Source organism: Pan paniscus, chromosome 2 (assembly GCF_029289425.2).
Source record: "Pan paniscus chromosome 2, NHGRI_mPanPan1-v2.0_pri, whole genome shotgun sequence".
NCBI lineage: Eukaryota > Metazoa > Chordata > Mammalia > Primates > Hominidae > Pan > Pan paniscus.
The window spans coordinates 26,971,955-26,991,948 of NC_085926.1; positions in this window are offsets into that span (position 1 = coordinate 26,971,955).

Consider the following 19,994-nt stretch of genomic DNA (forward strand, 5'->3'; position numbering starts at 1 on the left):
TTTTTCTGGTATTTTTCTAGGTCTAGTACTTCTCCAAGCAACTGGAAAATTATGTATTAAACCCTAGTCATGTCTTGAATCAAAATGGAATTTAAAGAACAACATTCTAGGGAGAGGAGGAAATGGAGAGTTACTAATAAATCAGAGTAAAGTTTCAGTCAAGCAAAATAAGTAAACTCTGGAGATATTCTGTACAACATTGTATCTATAGTCAACAATAATGTATTATACACTTAAAATTTGGTTAAGAGGGTAGATTTCATGTTAAGTGTTCTTATCAAAATAAAATAATAGTTTTTAAATTAAAAAATATCATTAAGCATTTTGCTTCCTAGCCTGCAGAGGACTAGAGTATAGGAACTGTGGTTTATTCACATTGGATTTCCACCATCCAGTCAAATATGTGTTCAACAAATGTACTTGGACATTAATTTTCTGCTTCCAACCAGGTCAAATAAGAGTTGTCCATATTTCTCCCATAATTCACAAAACTGATAGCCAATTGGATGTAGTTTTCTAGATAAATGATACTACATGGAAATTAAAATATTTTAAAATATTTTATGAATAGTCACGTCACAGATTAAGAAGCAAAATGACAAATATACATATAAAAACTAGCCTCATTGTAATCAAATAAATAGAAATTAAAACATTGAGATAGCATCTTTCTTTTTATTTTTTTTTTTTTTTGAGACGGAGTCTCGCTGTGTCCCCCAGGTTGGAGTGCAGTGGCGCGATCTCAGCTCACTGCAAACTCCGCCTCCCAGGTTCACGCCATTCTCCTGCCTCAGCCTCCGGAGTAGCTGGGACTACAGGCGCCCGCCAACATACCCGGCTAATTTTTTGTATTTTTAGTAGAAACGGGGTTTCACCGTGTTAGCCAAGATGGTCTCGATCTCCTGACCTTGTGATCCGCCTGTCTCGGCCTCCCAAAGTGCTAGGATTACAGGCGTGAGCCACCGTACCCGGCCGCATCTTTCTTATAAAAATGGTAAAAATAAAGATATCAGTGATGGTGAGGATGATAGAAGATGGTCATACTCGTCCAATGCTAAGAGTACAAAGTGGTCCATCCAGTCTTTTGTGGTGGTGGCTGGTGGTGGGGGTAGGCTTGGCAGTATTTACTAAATGCTTTAAAAATTCACATACCCTTTTGATTCAAAATTCTACTTCTATGAATGTATCCTAAGAAAATATTTAAGAACGTGCATAAGCATTCGGCTTTAAGAATATTCAGCACAGTATTTTTTATAATAGTGAAAAAAAAACAGAACTTAAATTTTAAAAATCATGTCAGTTACATGAATCACTCTATATCTATATAATAGAATGCGATTTGCCATTGAAAATTACACTGAAGATTTTTTATAGACATAAAGATATAGTTGCAGCATATTTGTTATGAAAAAGAAGGTTACAGAAATTATGAGTTTGTTTTGGTAGATGTAAAGTGTAAAAGGTAAAAATGTGGAGAGGTTTTGATGGTATTCAGTATTTGGGGTCAGAAAACTCAGGAATGCCTGGCTTTTGCCCTGCTAAGTTTTCCTATTTGTTAGCATTCCCAAGGTGGCTTGCACCTTGGGTCCCAAGCAATCCAAGGAACAAATCCAAAGAGTAAACAGAGTACCAGTTTATTAGTTGGGTCACTGCCTGAAATGTCCATAAAGACAGTTAAAGGTGAACTGGGAGCCTAAGTGGGACCTCTGCCGCATCACCACAGCCAAAACCAAAAATTCTGTTTAGCCATGCATACAGAGAGAGGAGAGTTGGGCCCTGGCTTATTGATCTCACTGCATGGAATGAGGAGAGCCAATGAAGGTAAACTACCTGGGAGCCACCTTTTAAATACAGCAACCTGGCCCCGTGGGAAACATGGGACTATGAATGCCATAGAATTTTATCAATGAAATGAGAAGCTTTCCTTCCCTGGGATGGTAGGGTAGTGCGGAGGGAGATATGCTGCATACCTGCGGAATGAAAGGCAGACCTGGCACCATAAGGTTCCTTTCCTGCTACACTGTTTCAATAATCTGCTGCTGCATAACAAGAAGTCCAAACCTCAGTGACTTAAAACAACAATGACATTATTTCTCACAATTCTGTGGGTTTACTGTGCTCTAACGTGCAGCTCTGCCCCATGTAGTACAGCTGAGATTCCTCATGCATCTGCATTCAGCTAGGAGCTTACCTGGTGTAGAGCCTCCTATGGGGCTTCTCATTCTCCAGGGTCTCACTCATCATTCAGGACAGTTACTGTAAATTCTTTATGCATGGGGACTGGCTTTAAAGAGGGAGTGTTCTAAGAAAACAAACTCTGCTCTAAATATGTACCCAGGATTTGTTTTAATCAGATATGGTAAGGCAGACAAGGAAATAGCTGCCACAAAGGAGGAAGTTCATAAGCACAGACCTCTAGAAACAGGAGGCATGGCCTGATGTGCTGGTCTAAAGAGGGAAGCACTAAGGTCAGTTAGGAAGCAGAAGTGGGAGAAGGAGGAGAATGACTGAGACCCTTTGTTGGGGTTTTCACGAGAAGGAATGGAAGGGGCAGGGTAGGCATGCTGAGTAAGCTTAAGACTAGAGAGTTTTAATCATTTCAGAGAGCTCTGGGCTATAGGGGTGCTTGCTAGTTGTCTGATACCTGGCCCTGGGGTGATTTAGGATAGAAGAAATATTGGATTGGTGTGTGAGAGATAAAGAAGATGATTAGGGGTGTGGGCTCTGGGCTACTTGGTTTGTATATCAAAGGTACTCTCACAGGGGAGTCATTTGCTATTTCTAGGAATTAGCTAGCCCTGGAATGGATGTTCCCTCCAGGATCAAGTACCCAAATGCCAGAGCATCAAATATACAGAAAATAAGAAAGTAAAGTCAATACAAACCCTGATATGCAAGCTCTTGCCATGCCTCTGCTTGCATAATGTTTGCTGGGATCCCATTGATAAAAATAAATCACATGACCAAAGCAAGAGACAAAATGGGAAAGGACTAAACAAGGGCATAAATATGGGAGATATAGTCTACCCAGGGCCATCAATGTAATGGTTACTACATAAATATTTCTGTATAAAAGGATATTTGCCAAGGTCAACAAAGGTCACTTCTAGAGTCCAGAGCTATTTATTTTGTTATTTATCAGATTTTCTTATTTTCAACAAAGAATATACACTGCATATAGAACAAAGCCAACATTAATTGACAAAACAAATATTACTATCTTAAATCAGGTTCTCTACAAGAACCTAAGATGGGGATTCTTATGCAGGTGATTTAGTGCCCCCAGAAGAAAACCAACCATAAGAGAGTAAGAGGAGCAGGATAGGGCAGGTGAAGAAGCTGAACGAGAAATTCAGTCTCAGCCTGAGCACAAGAAACTCTGCAGAATGAGCAGCACCATGAGCTGTCTCATCTTGAGGAAATGGGATTGGGCTTTTGTGCCTTATTTCAGTCAGTTATCAGCTGTGGCTACTCCTCGGGAGGAGAGCATACCTTTCAGCATTTCCTAGAAATATAGGTCTCATGGTAGAGGACAAGTCTCTGTAGAAGGGTTCAGCTTTCAGCCCTGTCTTAGTCCATTCAGGCTGCTGTAACAAAATACCATAGACTGGGTAAATTTTTTAACAACAGAAATGCATTGCTCACCGTTCTGAAGACCGGGAAGTCGAAGATAAACGTGCCATCAGGTTCTAGGTTCTTAAGGGCCCATTCCTCATAGATGACACCTTCTTGCTGCATCTGCACACGGAGTAAAGGGCAAACAAGCTCCCTCAGGCTTCTTTTATGAGGATACTACTCCCATTCATGAGGGTGGGGCCCTCATGACCTAATCACCTCCCAGAGGTACCTTCTTAATACTACTGCACTTGGTAATTACATCTCAACCTATAAATTTTGAGGGGACACAAACTTCAGACCACAGCAAGCTCTTATCGGGTAATACCTAGAGCAGCGAGAGGGGGAGTGTAACACTCTATGGGGCCAGCAGCATCTACTAAAGCTACCCTCAATTTTTCCAAAGAGTCCATCTCTGTAATGTCTCACATGAGCACCTCCGACCCCCACCCTATATACTCCAAATACGACCTCTAAACAGAAAATAGACAGCAAGTAATATAAGTTGGATGAATGAATGTTCAGTATGTACTACTCAGAACTTCTCCAACTCTTGAATTCATGTACTGTGGATCCTCAGTGACCCACAGATCCTCAGGGATACCATGAATTTCGGGTAGGGAGTGGGAATCTAGGGAGTGTCCCAGGACATTATGGATAAAATAGCACTCTTTTCTCTTTGAGTAGCTCTATAACCCTGATGATAAGGAAAGTTTTGCTAAACTTTCAAAAAAATTCTCCTCTGGACTAAAAGCATGCATGAGAAATTTCAAGGGGGAAGGCCTATTTTTTCTAAAGGTTACAAGTCTAAATTATAAACTCAAGTCAATAAGATAGACGTCTAAAACTTCTAAAAATAGTGGTGGATAATAAGAATGCTTTCTCAACCAAAACCACAACCTTCCCTCTGCTGCACTTACAGAAAGCAGCAGAAACTAATCTTTCTCCCCAAGTGGAAAAAATGGGTAATAGAATTCTACCAGATGCCTTGGATTTTGTGCACTGATGATGTATTTCCATCAATCTCATTTATTTTTGTCTGAAGTCTTATTTTCAGGCCAACCATTACATTCAAATACTGAATCAGGCCATATCTACCAAGATGCTATCAGGGAGAAAAAAAAGAAAATGTCTTTTATTAGCAGACACACTTATTTTCTGTTTTTTACCATCAATGATGACAAGTCTTGACTGAAGGAGGTATGATAATGGCTCATGGAATCTTAGGTAAGCAATTTGATAGAGGTTCTTGGAAACATGGAGAAGTCTGGAGGTTTCTTAGGTGAACTGCAGACAGGACAGGGAAGGGCTTCATCGAAAGGACTCTAGCTTTATTAAGTGGAAAGATAGAAAATTTTTTTTAAATGAGACAAATTTCTGGCACTGACATGATCCAAGTGACATGGGGTGAGAGGTCAAAGTTCTGCCTATCCAGCTTTTTCTCAGACCCTACTGCCTTCAACAATTAGCCTACATGACTGGGTCATGTAGCTGATTAAAATAACTGAGGCAAGAAAGGGAGAAAATGGGAGAGGGGCACAAAGCTATACGGCTAGCTAGAGAGAGAAAACTAGTTCAGAAGTTCAATGGTCTTTCTAAATTATTGCTCAACCATTGAATAAATACTATTTTATTTTTTTCAATCCAGATGACACATTTTAGACATTTTTAGGATTTTTTAAAATAATAATAAATCCACAGAACAAAAAAAAAAGGAAATTTTTTAACAGATTATATTTCTTGTTTGGGATTTGGACATTTTGCAACCCTCAATTTCCCCATGGAAGATTTGCATGGAGGCACACGTGTAGAAAAGTAGTTTTCTGTTTCTAAGCTTCAATTTCAATTCTCTGTCAATATCGAGCCCCCTCCTCATGCTTTCTCTTCTCCCCTTTCCCTCTTTCCATCCATCCTCCTCTCTCCTCCTTTTCTCACACTTCGATAAAGTATTTGACAGATCAGTCTATTTCTCTTCTCACAGGGGCTCACTATAGGCCATCTGGTTGTGTGATTGCCAGGGAAAAGCTTGTGACGTCTGTAGGTGACTCCACAGAATAGCAACAGTCTTTTGAAGATGCCAGCTGCCCTTCCTCTTTCTTGGAAGTTACAAAAAGATAGCTCCACATGCTGACACTTCCTCCCACTGAGAAGCTGGCTTTGGAAGAGGCACTAGCTCAGCAGGGGTCCTCTAATGTTGGCCTGAAAACTGACTCCACCAGGCAGGAGGCAAGGATGTGATAATATTCGTAGTCCCTACCGGGGGGCTCCCACCCTGGGTGTTGCCCATCTTCCAACTGGTAGGCCTCTGCAGCTGCCAATGGACAGGAAGAAGAAAATATTCTAGAGTCCATTTCACAACTAGAAGTTTTAAACCAGTTCTAGTTACTTCGCTTAGAAGACATTAGGTGAAATCACATGAAATTGCCAATATTTGACTGGTTAGCCTGCAAAAATGGTCAAACCTAATCTCAGATGGTTCAATCTAATCTATCCTGTATGATCTGTCTGAATGACAAAGAAGTCATGGAAGAAAAATAAAATATTTAGAGGGCCTTTATTCATCATAGTGACTGCATCAGTCCCATGTTCAAAAATATTCAGTTGATCACTACTAGCTTACATTCATCAGAGTGAAGAGCAAAGCACTCTAGAGAGGACTCAGCCTGCTCATCAGTAGTATTCATTCCTACTTCCCAGCACCAACCAACACTTTTCTCACAATCTTTCCAATCTTTTCTCTTACTTCACCTCTTAAAGTTCAGCATATGTAAAAGGAGTTTGTCAAAGGGTCCCAAATTTCCTCTAATTCATTTAAACATTCAATTTAATCCAGTCTTATTAAAAGCAAAGGATAACAGAAATAAGAATTATAACCAAAGTATAACAAAGAAGTCAACATTCTTTTCCAGACCCTGAATATTTATCTAAAACTGACGTCAACAAATTCAAAAGGCAATTTTGAGTTTCTGTTCAAACAGCAATACATTGCTTGGTAATAAATCACTTGATCTTTAACCAATAAAAGGACAGGCTTGTGGAATAAGCCTTAGTTCAGAGGATTCTTCCAGGGGTTGAGGAAATTGTCAATAGTGTATTTGCCAGGGCAATACTTCCCAAAATCCCTGTGAGAAAAAAAAAAAAAAGGCATTCCCAGTATCTGAGAGGCGGGCACTCGTGTTGGATCTTCCTCAAGGCATTCCCTAGGTGATTAGTTTCATAGGAAACTGGACTTTCTGGCACCATGTCCTTCCGTAATAGGGTTGGACTATCTGAATCACGGGCAAGTCAGGTCTCAACTGACCCTCTTGCTAACACTCAGACTGCAAGGTTATTGGAGTTGGTTAAGAACTGAAAACATGTCTACTACAGGGGCCCAGTCTTCTTGGCTGGACCTTTCTTCCCAGTGATTCTACAGACCATATTTTCTATGCTATACTCTGCCCCTGACAATGGATCAAGATTTATTTTCCAGGATATTTCTAATTAGAACCATTTTACATGCAATAGTCCCTTCTATCACATTTTTTACCCCTTCCTGTTTGCACATAACTCTTCTCTTACATTTTCCTAGTGAACACTTTCCCCCTTGACTTCTTTTAACCCTTTAGAGGGGTTGAATCGGGGGTTGATGAAAGCCTGTTTTGCATATCTCCCCAAAGACATAATTCATGCCCCCTGTGATATGGATCCACAGGGCAACTAGTTCACCTGGGAGTCGATTGCAACAAACTCCTGTAGGGGAGTAGGGAAATAAGACAAGGAAGGGAAGGAGCCAGCAGAGGGTTCAATATCAGTCAAGTTACCACTGGGGGCAACTGGAGCAGGAGTTGCTGAGTAACTCAGGGAGGACACATGCTTCAGTTATCCCAATGAAGTGGTAAAACAGAAATATAATTTATATGTCAACTCCCCTCAGTCATTGGGAGAGAGCTGCTGTGAAGTGGAGGAGTGGTGAATCCTTCAAAATTTTTGACCACCTGGCAGGTGCGCAAAGCAATCTTTGGGACGAGAGAAAGATGTTAGAAAAAAAAAATTGCTGGCATTTTGAAGGCAAACAGATGCAGGGTGGAGGAAAGGGTGCATTAGGGGTACTGACGGTGTCTGCTACAAAGCTAAAACTCAATTTGAAAGAACAAAAGCAAAAAAGGGTTAAAGGAATCAGAAAAGACAGATAGAAAGATGCCAGTCAAAAAAAAAAAAAAAAAAAAGCTCTGTGATAGAATCTCAGCTTAGCTAATCCATTCCTAATTTCCAGCAAAGGCCATTCACAAATTATACTGAAATGTTGCTTGTTAAAAAGAAGGCACTTCCCTCCACATTTCATGGTTGAAGAAGAATTGAACCCAACTTTTGCACACTTTTCATAATTTTCCAACTCACACCTCTTTTCTTCAGTTTAGACCCATCTCCCTGCCACCCAACGTGCTCATGCCAGGCTCACTTTAACTGCTATGCTTTTCACATGCTGCTTAGCCTTCCTGGAATCCTCTCCACATCATGGAAAACTTCCCCATCTGTAAGATCTACCTCAGACTCTTCTCTGCTCAGTGAGTTCCTGCCAACACTCCACACTTCCTGATTGCCCTCTCCTCTTCTTATCTGGCCAATGGTTGTGGTAGGCAGAAAAACGGCACCTGTCCTAACCCCTGAAACCTGTGAACATGTTACCTTCCTTGGCAAAGGGGATTCCATAGATGTGATTAAATTGAGATGAGATATTCCTTTTCTCCAAGTGAGCCCAATGTAATCCCAAGCGTCTTTAAGAAACGGAAGAGGGAGGATGAAGATTCAGAGTCAAAGAGAGATCTGAAGAGGCTATACTGCTAGCTTTGAAGATGGAGGAAGAGGCCACAGGCCAAGGGATACAGATGGCCTGTAGACCTCAGAAAACATGGGAACAGATTACCTCTAGAGCCTGCCAACACCAGTGGAACCTATTTTGGACTTCTGACCTCCAGAACTGCAAGATAATAAATGTGTGTTGTTTTAAGTAACTATGTTTGTTATAATTTGTTAAAGCAACAAGAAGAAACTAATAAAGTGGTTTTTAAGGCATGCTCCTCAGCATTCTGCATATTTTTAGAGCCCTTCTGCAACAAATTCAACTAGAGAACTCTATATTTTTCAGATTTACAACATGGACTTCTATCATATTTCATCTGAAGAAAATATTTGCCCTTAAAAATAGGTGAAATCCTATAACATATCACATATCGTAGTTTACGTATTTAATTTAATGTGCCTTATGTATGGCACATTGACTAAGAACATGGATTCGGAAGTCTGGTTGCCTCGGCTTGAACCCCAGCTCTGTCACTTACTAGCTGTGTAATCTTGGGCAGATTGCTTAACCTCTCTGTGCATGGCTTACTCATCCATAAAATGAGGATAAAATAATATCTACCTCTATTGAATTGGACAGTGTCCCCTCAAAATTCAGATCCTTCCCAGAACCTAAGAATGTGACCTTATTTAGAACCATGGTCATTGCAGATATTATTAGAGTAGATGACATCATTCAATATGATTGGTGGGCTTTAAAGAAGAAGAGAAACACAGGGAGAACACCGTTTGTCAATGGAGGGAGAGGTTGGAGTCATCGATCTACAAGCCAAGGAATACCAAAGACTGTCAGCAACACCAAGCTAAGAGAGAGGTGTGGAACAGATTCTCCCCTAGAGCCCTCAGAGAAAGCATGCCCCTGCCAACACTTTGATTTTGGACTTGTGGCCTCCAAAACTGTGGGAAATTTCTATTGTTTTAAGCCACTCTATTTGCGGTACATTGTTAAGAACAGCCCTAGGAAACTAATGCTCTATTTTACAGAGTTTTTGCAAAGACTACATTTGTTAATAATACATGTGAAGTCCACAGACCATACCCTGCATATTATTAAATAAAGGACAGTTATTATTGTTTCATTTCATAAGTATTAGCCTTATTATCATTGAATTTAAAAATGCAAATTTCAGCCATTTATTGTGTGCCTCCCAGCACTATTTTTAAGCACTTCATGTATTCTCTCACCCACGATGTTGCTCAGGGTGTCTCAGCTGAAATGATCCTCCCAACTAAGCCTCTGGAGTGGCTGGGACTACAGGTAGGCACCACCATACCCAGCTAATATTTTTTAATTTTTTATATTTATAGAGACAGTCTTGCTATATTGCTCAGGCTAGTCTTGAACTCCTGACCTTAAGCAATCCTCATACCTGTCTCTTAAGCACTGGGATTACAGATGTGAGTCACCATGCCTGGCCCTGAGACTGCTTTCTGTACTTCCTTAGAATTCCCTTCTGTGTGCAGCCTGCTGCGCGAAGGGGCCCAGTGGGCACATCTTTGAAGAGGGGAGTCCTCTGCATTCTAGTCAGAATCTTTCACAGTCCTGGGTGTTAGACCAAGCGGCAGTTCTCAAAGTAGAGTCTAAGAATCCCTGAGGGTTACTAAAATGGTTTTAGGGATTCCACAAGGTCCGTGTCTTTGCCAGTTTAAGTATCTGTGTGCCTGATTGTTTCATATATTTCAACCGAACCAATATATTCCAACAGATTAAATGCAAAAGCAGATGTTTGATTCCAGATGTCTTCCAGTAAGCTAGAGGTTAAAGAGGTTTACCAAATGTAAAACAATGCTACTCTTCTCAGTATATTTTCTTGGTTTTCAAAAATAAAATTGTTTTTAATAAAAATATTTATATTAAGTTATGAGTTTATTATTTTAAATATACTGATAATAAATATTTTAATTTTTTTGCTTTTTTCCCTAATATTATAGCTATAGAGAGCTATATCACACATCAATATGAGCCCTTGAGGGTACTCAATAATTTTTAAAAGTGTAAAGGTGTTCTGAGACCAAAAAGTTTAAGAAATGCAGGTATAGTGGCTTTAAAATTTGATATTTTACTTATTTTTAATTGCTCAGGCAGCTGGTCTTCACTCACTATATGGCTTCTGTACAAAATTGATGGTATCATCCTTCTGCGGGGTTGATTTGAGCAGTAAGATTCCAGAAAATTGTTTTATGCTTTTTTTTTTTTTTAACACTGGTTGGGTTGAGAGTATATAAAATTGTGTGTTTGTTTGTGTGTATTTTTGTGTACACCAGTTCTACCACTTAATAAACACATTCCAATTGAAACTTGAGGAATGAGCAAGGGTAAAAATAGAAGATGAATTCAATAGGGATGGGTATAAGTTGGGACGTTTACTTGCAAAGTCACAAAGACAAGTGCCTAAGAGAAACGATGTTGACGGCAGAACCCATGCTCCTTTTATACGAGCAAATAACAGAGAAATTTATTTTGGGATTCTCTGACTTCTTTCCCTCATTTGTTGTTATTTTGGGAGGCCATCCAAATTGTCTTTAACTTTATGTATAATCCCAGACACCAATCAAAACTCTCCAAATGAGCATGACAAAGCTTGAGCCATGGCAAGATTTTCTTTCTTGCTTAAGATGGCAGGTAAGAATCCAGAAAAGCCAGATGTGGTATTTGAACCCAATTTTCCTCAGCAAGAAGGCAGCTTCCATAATTCTAAAAGGACTCTATGATACCTCATGCTAAAGTGTTTATGTCTTGCACCCATCTCTGAGTCTTTAGAGGATACCGTCTCTGAGGAACCCAATAAGAGAGCCCACCTGGACTCAGCCAGGCCACTGAAGAGGCAGCTTCTGAATGCTAGCCAAATTCTGACCATTGTGTTCCAGCAGCTTCATTTCCCAATGGCCCAAGATTCCCTTCGAGAAACCAGGACAAGACCCAAACATAAGTTGTTTTGAGAAGAAAGCTATTTCGTGCAGATTCCTAATCCCCTCTTCATGAAAAAATGGAATTTAAACTTGTTTACCCATCTGTGTTCTTGCCAGAGAAGAGAAGTCACACCAGTTCTGTGGAAGGCATTAATCCCCCGGCTAAATCCTTGAAGATATGTTTTCAAACTGGCCTGAAATATGAACCCTGGTTCCCCCTGTGTATTGCTGCAGTGACCTGAGAACTCTCCTCAGGGAGCTAGATACTAGAAGGCAGGCTGAGCCAGAAGCCGTCTTCATGCGCAACTGCAAAACTCGTATTTCCCAAACAAGAGTTTTTCTTCAGCTTCCCTAAACCTCATATTACCTTCCTTTCGGCAAGAGGTGCCCACCCCCCACAAATTAATGGTCTGGGTAAAGAGGAAGATTATGACAATAATAACAATGACAACAATGATGATGTTGACAGTGATATAAACGGTTTACCAAACCATGCAATATTGTATTTTGTATGTTTTTTTTCCAATCACTTTACTGTCCTGTAACAATACTCCAGGAAGATTATATAATTATATGGTTACTTTCAGTTACTATAAGCTTATATCTAGGACAGCTGAGTGTATTCAGCTAAATCAGACATCTAATCTACTTCCCCTTTTGCTGGCACCCCTATCTTTATGGACTGCTCTCTTGATGCTCCCCACCTTTTCTCTACTCAGGAGAGAGGGAAGTATCCCTCCCCTGTCTCACAGAGAAAAACCACGGCCCATCCTACTAAGCTAAAGATCTGCCTAATGTCTAAAAGTTCTTTTGCCCTTATCCTAGTCTTTTGATTATGTCTGTGTCTTATTTATTCACTGCTGGATCCTAGGCACCTAATACAGTACCTGTCACAGAATAGGTCAATGGATATTTGTTGAATCAGTGATGGATTGAATGTCCTTGACCAGGGAAGGGATCCTGGGGAATGCAGGAGATTAGCAAAGCCAGTCTGGCTGCCCACACTTAATAAGCCCTAGAAGGACTATCAGGCCTCCAATTCTTTTCAGCTTCATTTGGATTATGAGGCTAGTGTCCCGTCCCATTTTACTTCATACCTTTTAATCTTCAGTCTTTGGTTAATTTTCCAATTCTGGGGCATCAGGAATGTTAGGCTGGACATTCTGTTGCAATAACATGCTAAAAACAACTCCTATTTGCTCAGCCCATGCTGTGTCCCAGGAACTGTGCATGTGTTACCTTAATTTCTTATCACCACCCTGTAAGGTAGGGATTATAGTCTCCATTTTCAAATGAAGCAACTAAATCAGATAGAGTTTAGGAAAGGTGTTCAAGAAATAACCAGGAAGCAGCAGAGTTGAAAAGTTTGAAACAGTCATGTCTCAACTTTTTGTGTATCACTAGTTTTCAAAGTGACTATATGTGGAAATATAAAAGACCATATAAATTAATGAATACCTTGAAAGACATATTTTTAACCACCCTTTTTATTTTGTTACCACTCTCTATACAGCTGTGCTGTCTTTCTTAAGTAAAACAACACCAAGTAAATTAATAAATATATCTAAACTTCAATACCTTTGAGACACAATTGCTGCATTCATATTCTGCCTCTCTGTCTCTCTTTCTCTCTCTCTCTCCCTCTCTCTCTTTTAGTTGAGAAGAATTAGTTTAAACTCAATTCATGGTTTATATATTAAATTTAGGTATTATATTTACATAATATAACATCTATGAACTCACCACCTAATAATCCAAGAACTATAGTATCACCTGTAACTAGTATCTACCTATGTGTGTTCCTTCTCAAACCCAACACCCTATCAAATTTCATTTCTCCACATGGCACCTCCATCCTCTTTCTTGCAGTAATCATTTCTTTGCCTTTCTTAATTTTTGCTGCGTTCTCCAACAATGCAATGAGACAGAATAAACCTTTCTACCTTTATCTGGTTAGTCTTTGAAAGAATGAATTTGTTGCCTAGTAAATAACTGTGATGGTTAATATTGAGTGTCAACTTGATTGGAATGAAGGATGCAAAGTATTGTTCCTGGGTGTGTCTGTGAGGGTGTTGTCAAAAAGGATTAACATCTGGGTCAGTGGAGCGGGAGAAACAGACCTACCCTCAATCTGGGTGGGCACAATCTAATTGTCAGCCAGAATAAAAACAGGCAGAAGAACATGAAAAGACTAGACTGGCTTAGCCACCCAGCCTACATCTTTCTCCCATGCTGGATGCTTCCTGCTCTCAAACATCAGACCTCCAAGTTCTTCAGCTTTGGAACTCAGACTGGCTTCCTTGTCCCTCGGCTTGCAGACACCCCATTGTGGGACCTCACCTTGTGATCGCATGAGTCAATACTCCTTAACTCCCTTTTATATATTCATCTATCCTATTAGTTCTGTCCTCTAGAGAATCCTAACTAATACAATAACTATTTCCAGCTTTTTTCCCTGAAACTATACTGTTCTTTAGGATTTAAAAATCACCAAACGTTTTAAACTCCAGCTAGTCTTTCATAAAGAAAAAAATCGTAATGACCTAGACTTGAAATCTTAGTCATCTCTGATTTCACCCCTTTCCTCATATTTTGACTCTTTATTGGTATGTATTTAAAACATATGTTTATAATCCTGACTTGAAGCAACCTAATGTGGGTCTATTATCTAATTCTACCTGGCTTCAAACTATTTTACTAAGGGATGTTAGGTTACCAATCTCCTAGCTAAGCCCAAGGCTGCAAAGACATAGACTTTGGGGACATGAAGCTGCTTGGTTTCCAGGAGCTATAATTTTTTGAACCATAGGCTCCCTATATGTGGCCATAAGAATAATTTGACCTCTGATACACCCAGGGCAGCTGGTGTAACCATAGCACCACACTTAGTAATCATGCCACTCATGATTATACAAAAAGGCAACTATTTAGAGAACCAGTTTTGTTCTCCCCACAGTGTCACAGCAGTTAACAGTTTGATAGACAAAGAGTGATTGTTTCATAGCCTATCCAAATCATAATAAGCATCCTACTAATATTAATTCTTTTCAGAATACTTGAGTAATGTTTTCAGCATTATAATTCCAACTATAGGAAAACAACCAGGATTTGAGTAACCTTTAATGATTAAGCATTATATAAAATTTAATTAAATTCTTCTCGGGCTGTTGAGTGTTGGGCTAGACAGAGCACTCTCAAAGGCTAACACATTTTTAAGAGTATGTGTCTACATTAGGCCAGTTTCTCTAAGCAAAGTCAGAGATTTGTTCAGCTGCAAATGATTAATTGAGGGAAGTATTCTTAAGAGAAAAATGCTAACAGAGTCAAAGAACCAAATTAAGGAAAGGGACAGACTTGAACAAGCATCTCAGGTAATGTCAAGCACTGGCCTGACCACCCCCATCCCCAAGCAGGGGTGGGCTCTAGACAAGACCACATATTGCATCTCTAAGGCAAGGGACCTAGGCTTTTATACCCGCAAAAAGTCCGTCATTGGCTAAGACTCAGGGCTTGGAATAGTGGGTATTAACTTCTCAAGCATCTCTGAGTGAGGTGGTTCACTCAGCCAAGGGCAATTTCCCAGAGAAAGTCACAGGTAAATCTATCAGCTGCAGCACTTGCAACAGCCACAGATGGGTGCACCAGTGGGAGAATGAAATCTGGGGGAGTGGCCAACAGTGTCTACCACCACATCTAATCCTCATAAACCTTAAACTCTTACATCTTTAGTCCCAGTACCCCAGAAGCTCACTGCATTTTTCCTACAAATCCACAAATCTCCCCCCACAAAAAAAGTGAAGAGAAAAAAAACAACGAATTCGTGACATTGAACAGGGACATAATACATTGAGTCACACAGTAGGTAAGTTTAAACTTAACTTTCTGAACTGTAATGGATATCATGTACCTACCAATAGGATTTGGCTAGAAAGGAACTTTACCTCTGTGGTCTTTCCAAAAACTCACAACCCCAGTCTAATCATGAGAAAAACATCAGACTAATCCTGACTGGGGTCATTCTACAGGATACCTGGCCAACACTCCTCAAGACTGTAAAGGTAAAGAAAAACAAGGGAAGCCTCAGAAACTGTCACAGACCAGTGGAGACTGGGGAGACACATGACAACTAAATGCAGTATGGTACACTGAATTGGACCCTGGAACAAAATTTAAAAAGGGAGTTAATGGAAAAACTAGTAAAATCCAAAGAAAGTTAGCAGTTCAGTTAATAGTAATATGTAATGCTGATATCTTAGTTTTGACAAATATATCATGGTAAATTAAGATGTTAACCATAGTGAAACTGGGTGTGGGGTATGTGGCCATTCTTCGTCCTATCTTTGCAACTATTCTGTGAACCTAAAATTATTCCAAAATGAAAAGTTTTTAAAAAAATATCTAATTAAAACCAACAATAACAAAAGGCAACAGAGAAGTTGCCCCACTCTTGTCCTCTCATTACATCAGCCTCAGTATTATTTTAATTAAGAAGCATAAGATTTTCACCATTTTCGAAGGATACTTGGAATCACCTTTATTGCCCTTACTTTGACATCTGACTCAGCTGAGAGAAAAAAGAAAAGAAAAAGAAGGAAGGAAGAGAGGAAGGGAGAAAGGGGAAAGAAGATGCTGACCCCAAGAGAATTATGCAAATTGGCTGAGGCAGCTAGTTCTTGAGATGGCAGCCAGAGCAAAATGAGGCCCCACGGTTTTGGAATGCTCCCCTAATGGTGCCCTAATCCTGTGAACTCTATCTCAGCATTCACACCTCCCCATTCAGCCTTTATCATGTCACATCTGAACCACCCCCACAGCCTCCCAACTAGTTTCTCTTTCCCCCTCCGTCCTGGAGGCACTCACAACCTCTACCATTCCACCACCTATACCTGACCTGACCTATCTTTCACTAGTGATTCTCTTACTCTAGTCAACTAGGTAACTCTGCACACAGCCCATGATTTCTCAACCCACTGGGTACATTCTCCTCCTGGAATGCTCTCCCCACACATTTGTTTAAAAGCCACTTAGAGTTTCATGAAATCTCCCCTGATCTTCAGAGATGGAAGGGATTTCTCCCTCCTTTAATCTTTTTTAGTGCTTCTAATTATCTTGGTGTTTGCCCTATCTCCCTTACTAGATTGTGTACTATTTGAAGACAAGACCACACTTCATCATCTTCCTATTCCTTACAACTTTTCTGTGGAATTAGGTCGTGCATTCAGTAAGGCATCAGAAAGATTTATTGACTTGATATGTCCCCCCAAAATTCAATTTAGTTCAACCAATATTTTTGAATGCCTAATCTATGTAGGTACTTAGAATTGTTCTATGTCTAGATTAGCTCAATTTTTTCAATAATTTTTTCCTTAGCCAATATAATAACGCTTTCATGCACTTTCTCTTGTGCCAGGCCATGTGCTGTATGCTTTATATGAATTTTCTTATTTGATCTTTGCACAACTCTATAGTACAGATTATTTTATTACATCCATTTATGAGGTGACTAAAAATAATGGAGATTAAGCATTTAGCCAAAGTCACTCAAATTTGAGTTTAATTGCCACTATTATGATTTACTGTCAAGTTCTGAATGCAATGACTCTGCGATGTCCTTAGCAGATCAAAGCCTCCATGACTGTATCCTGGCTGAAATGCTAGTTTACTTGCAGAATATTAATAGCTAAATTAATAGATTAGGTTTATAGGAGATAGACCTTAAATTCTGCCTGCAGTGAATGATTATGGAAATTCTTTCCCTCAAATTATTTAAAAACAGAGCCAATTTCTCTGCTCTTGGGAATATAAGTTGACATAACCTTCCCAGAAAGCAATTTGTCAATACATAGAACAACACTATTTTTAAAGTGCGTTACCTTTGATCCAGCATTTCTACTTCTCAGAGTTAGCCTTAAAGAACCAATTAACAATATATGCAAATATTTTGCCACAAGGTTTTTACATTAACATTGTTTATGACAACAAAAACTAGTAAATATCTAAATGTCCAACAAGAAGAGACACAGTAACTAAGTTATGCTCCATCCATACAAAGAAACACCAGGTAGCCATTGAATGTTACTAAAAGGCATTGGCATAAAGAAGTGATATTATAAGTTAATTTTTAAAAGCAATTTACAAGTGTGTATAATATCATTTTGTTAAAAGTGAAGGGTATCCAGGTTCTTGGCATCTTGAACAAAGAATTGGGCAAAATGCACAAACAAAGCAAGAAAGGGATGAAGTGATTTACTGAAAATGAAAGTACACTCCACAGTGTGGGAGTGGGTCTAAGCATAGGAGCTCGAAGGCCCTGTTACAGAATTTTGGGGAGTTTAAATACCCCTAGAGGATTCCATTAGTTACTTCGGGTATGCCCTATGTAAATGGAGAAGATGAAGTAAAGTTACAAAGTCATTTATGGCGTATGCCCTATGGAGAGGACATTTCCTGTTACAGCTGAAGTGTGAATCGGCCTTATATTCCCCTGCCTCCAGACCCTATTTTCCTGCCTCATCTTCCCCCTGAGAGATGTGATCCCCATAAATCTTTATGGGAGGCAGAGGGACTGATGGTTTTCTCTTGTAACTACTTCATGCTGGCTTGGGGCATAGTCCCTACCTATTGGGGATCACAGAACTCTTGCCCTGTTGTGTCTAGTGGAGGCAGGGTAGCTTCTTGACAGCCAGGGGTGATGGCTTCACCTGGAATTGGCTGGAACCTTTGTTGCATGACCATCTGCAGCTTGATAGTCTCTAGGCGGGAGGAAATGACTTTTCTTTTTTTTTTTGATATGGAGTCTCACTCTGTCACCCAGGCTGGAGGGCAGTGGCGCAATCTTGGCTCACTGCAAACTCCGCCTCCTGGGTTCAAGAAATTCTCTGCCTCAGCCTCCTGAGTAGCTGGGATTACAGGAGCCCACCACCACACCCAGCTAATTTTTTTGTATTTTTAGTAGAGATGGGGTTTCACCATCTTGCCTAGGCTGGTCTTGAACCCCTGACCTCAGGATCCACCCGCCTCCCAAAGTGCTGGGATTATAGGTGTGAGCCACTGTGCCTGGCCGAGGAAATGAATTTGATTAAAAAATTTAATGAGAACTTCAGGGAGTGGATACCTATGCTGTTATAGAGATTTGCAGGAGAAAAAACAAAACCTGGTCTGTTCTGGAATCTACGTGTTTCCTTAAAGTCTTAGCATGAGCAACTCCATTTTGGTTCGGTTTCTCGTGTCCTAGTGCATGAGCTCACTTCAAAACAATGGCCTCCCATAATTTTGTTTTAAAAAGTTCTCCATTTTTGGTCAGGCTCTCACTTGGGTGAGAGTGCAACCAAAACTTAGGGCCTTAGCACCACGCTCAGTTACCATCATTTTGGGTTTCTGGTCTCAGCACATCATTTATAGGTTATGGTGTTCTCATGGCTGCACATTTCTTTCAGCTCCTGTTATTCCAGTTGAAGAGAGACCATGTGACATTCTAGAGATGGCTGCATGCAAGCATTTAAAACCTTTGAGAGAATACAGCATACAAGGGAGACTATTATTATGACTATTGGGAGGATAATATCAAGAGTTTGGAGTATGTTCCTTACCCAAGGTCTCCATAAACCAAACCTCCTAAAATCAAATAGATCAAAGAATGAGCCCGATAAAGAGTTTACTCACTTGACTAAGCAATTTCTTCATCAATCCCCTATCACTGAATTTCTATAATCTTCATCTGATGTCTTTCTCCATAGGCCACAAGTGCCAGCAGCTGCACAGATACTTCTCTATTTAGCCAATTCTGTTATAATTTTCACAAGAGAATTTAGAGTCTACTGTGTCACTGTATCCTTTACAGTAGAATTTGCTATAGAACCTGTCATAAGGGATACATTTCTAATCATTGTTTCTTATACTTTAAACCACGGAAAAAGGACCTAACAAATGACGCCCTTTTAGAAGAATGAAGGCCTGCTGGCAATGCTCTCTTTAACCCATAATGCTGATTAAGAGGAGTGAACCAATGTATTGTTTTTGACTGATTATGATGCAATGTATGTACCATTAAAGTTTCTTACCTGCATTAGGCCTTCATCATTTATCTATCAAAGTATAAGGTTATCCATGTCTAAGGCTGGCTCCAAACTTCTTCACAAATAAAAGTATACCACATAAGTGGACATAACAGACCCCTTTTCCACTTCTATAGTTCATAGAGGCATAAGCAAGAAAAAACATTCAAAGACAAGAGTTTCATGATAGTAGAAGTCTTAATCTGTGAACTTGGGAAAAGCTGTTCACATCAAGGATACCATCCTCTTCTTGGGGGAAATTTTCCTGTTTAGTTTTACCTTAAGAGCCCCAGTGGGTGCACAGCTCCAAGAGCATGGAGGGACCCTTCTCAGTTGTGAGACCATGAACCCAAAGTTTAAGGTCCCAAAGTTTTGTTGTAGTGTGGATGGCAAGGACAGTCTTTTTCTGATGTTTCCAGAAGATTCAAACCATAAAAAACTTTCTTTAACTGGTGAAATACAATGTAGCATAATAATCTACTGCTATAACATCAGCCCCCTTGCATGGGAAAGCTTTTATACAACCAGAAAACATGCATTGGAAATAACAATTGAATGAAATCCCTTTATAAA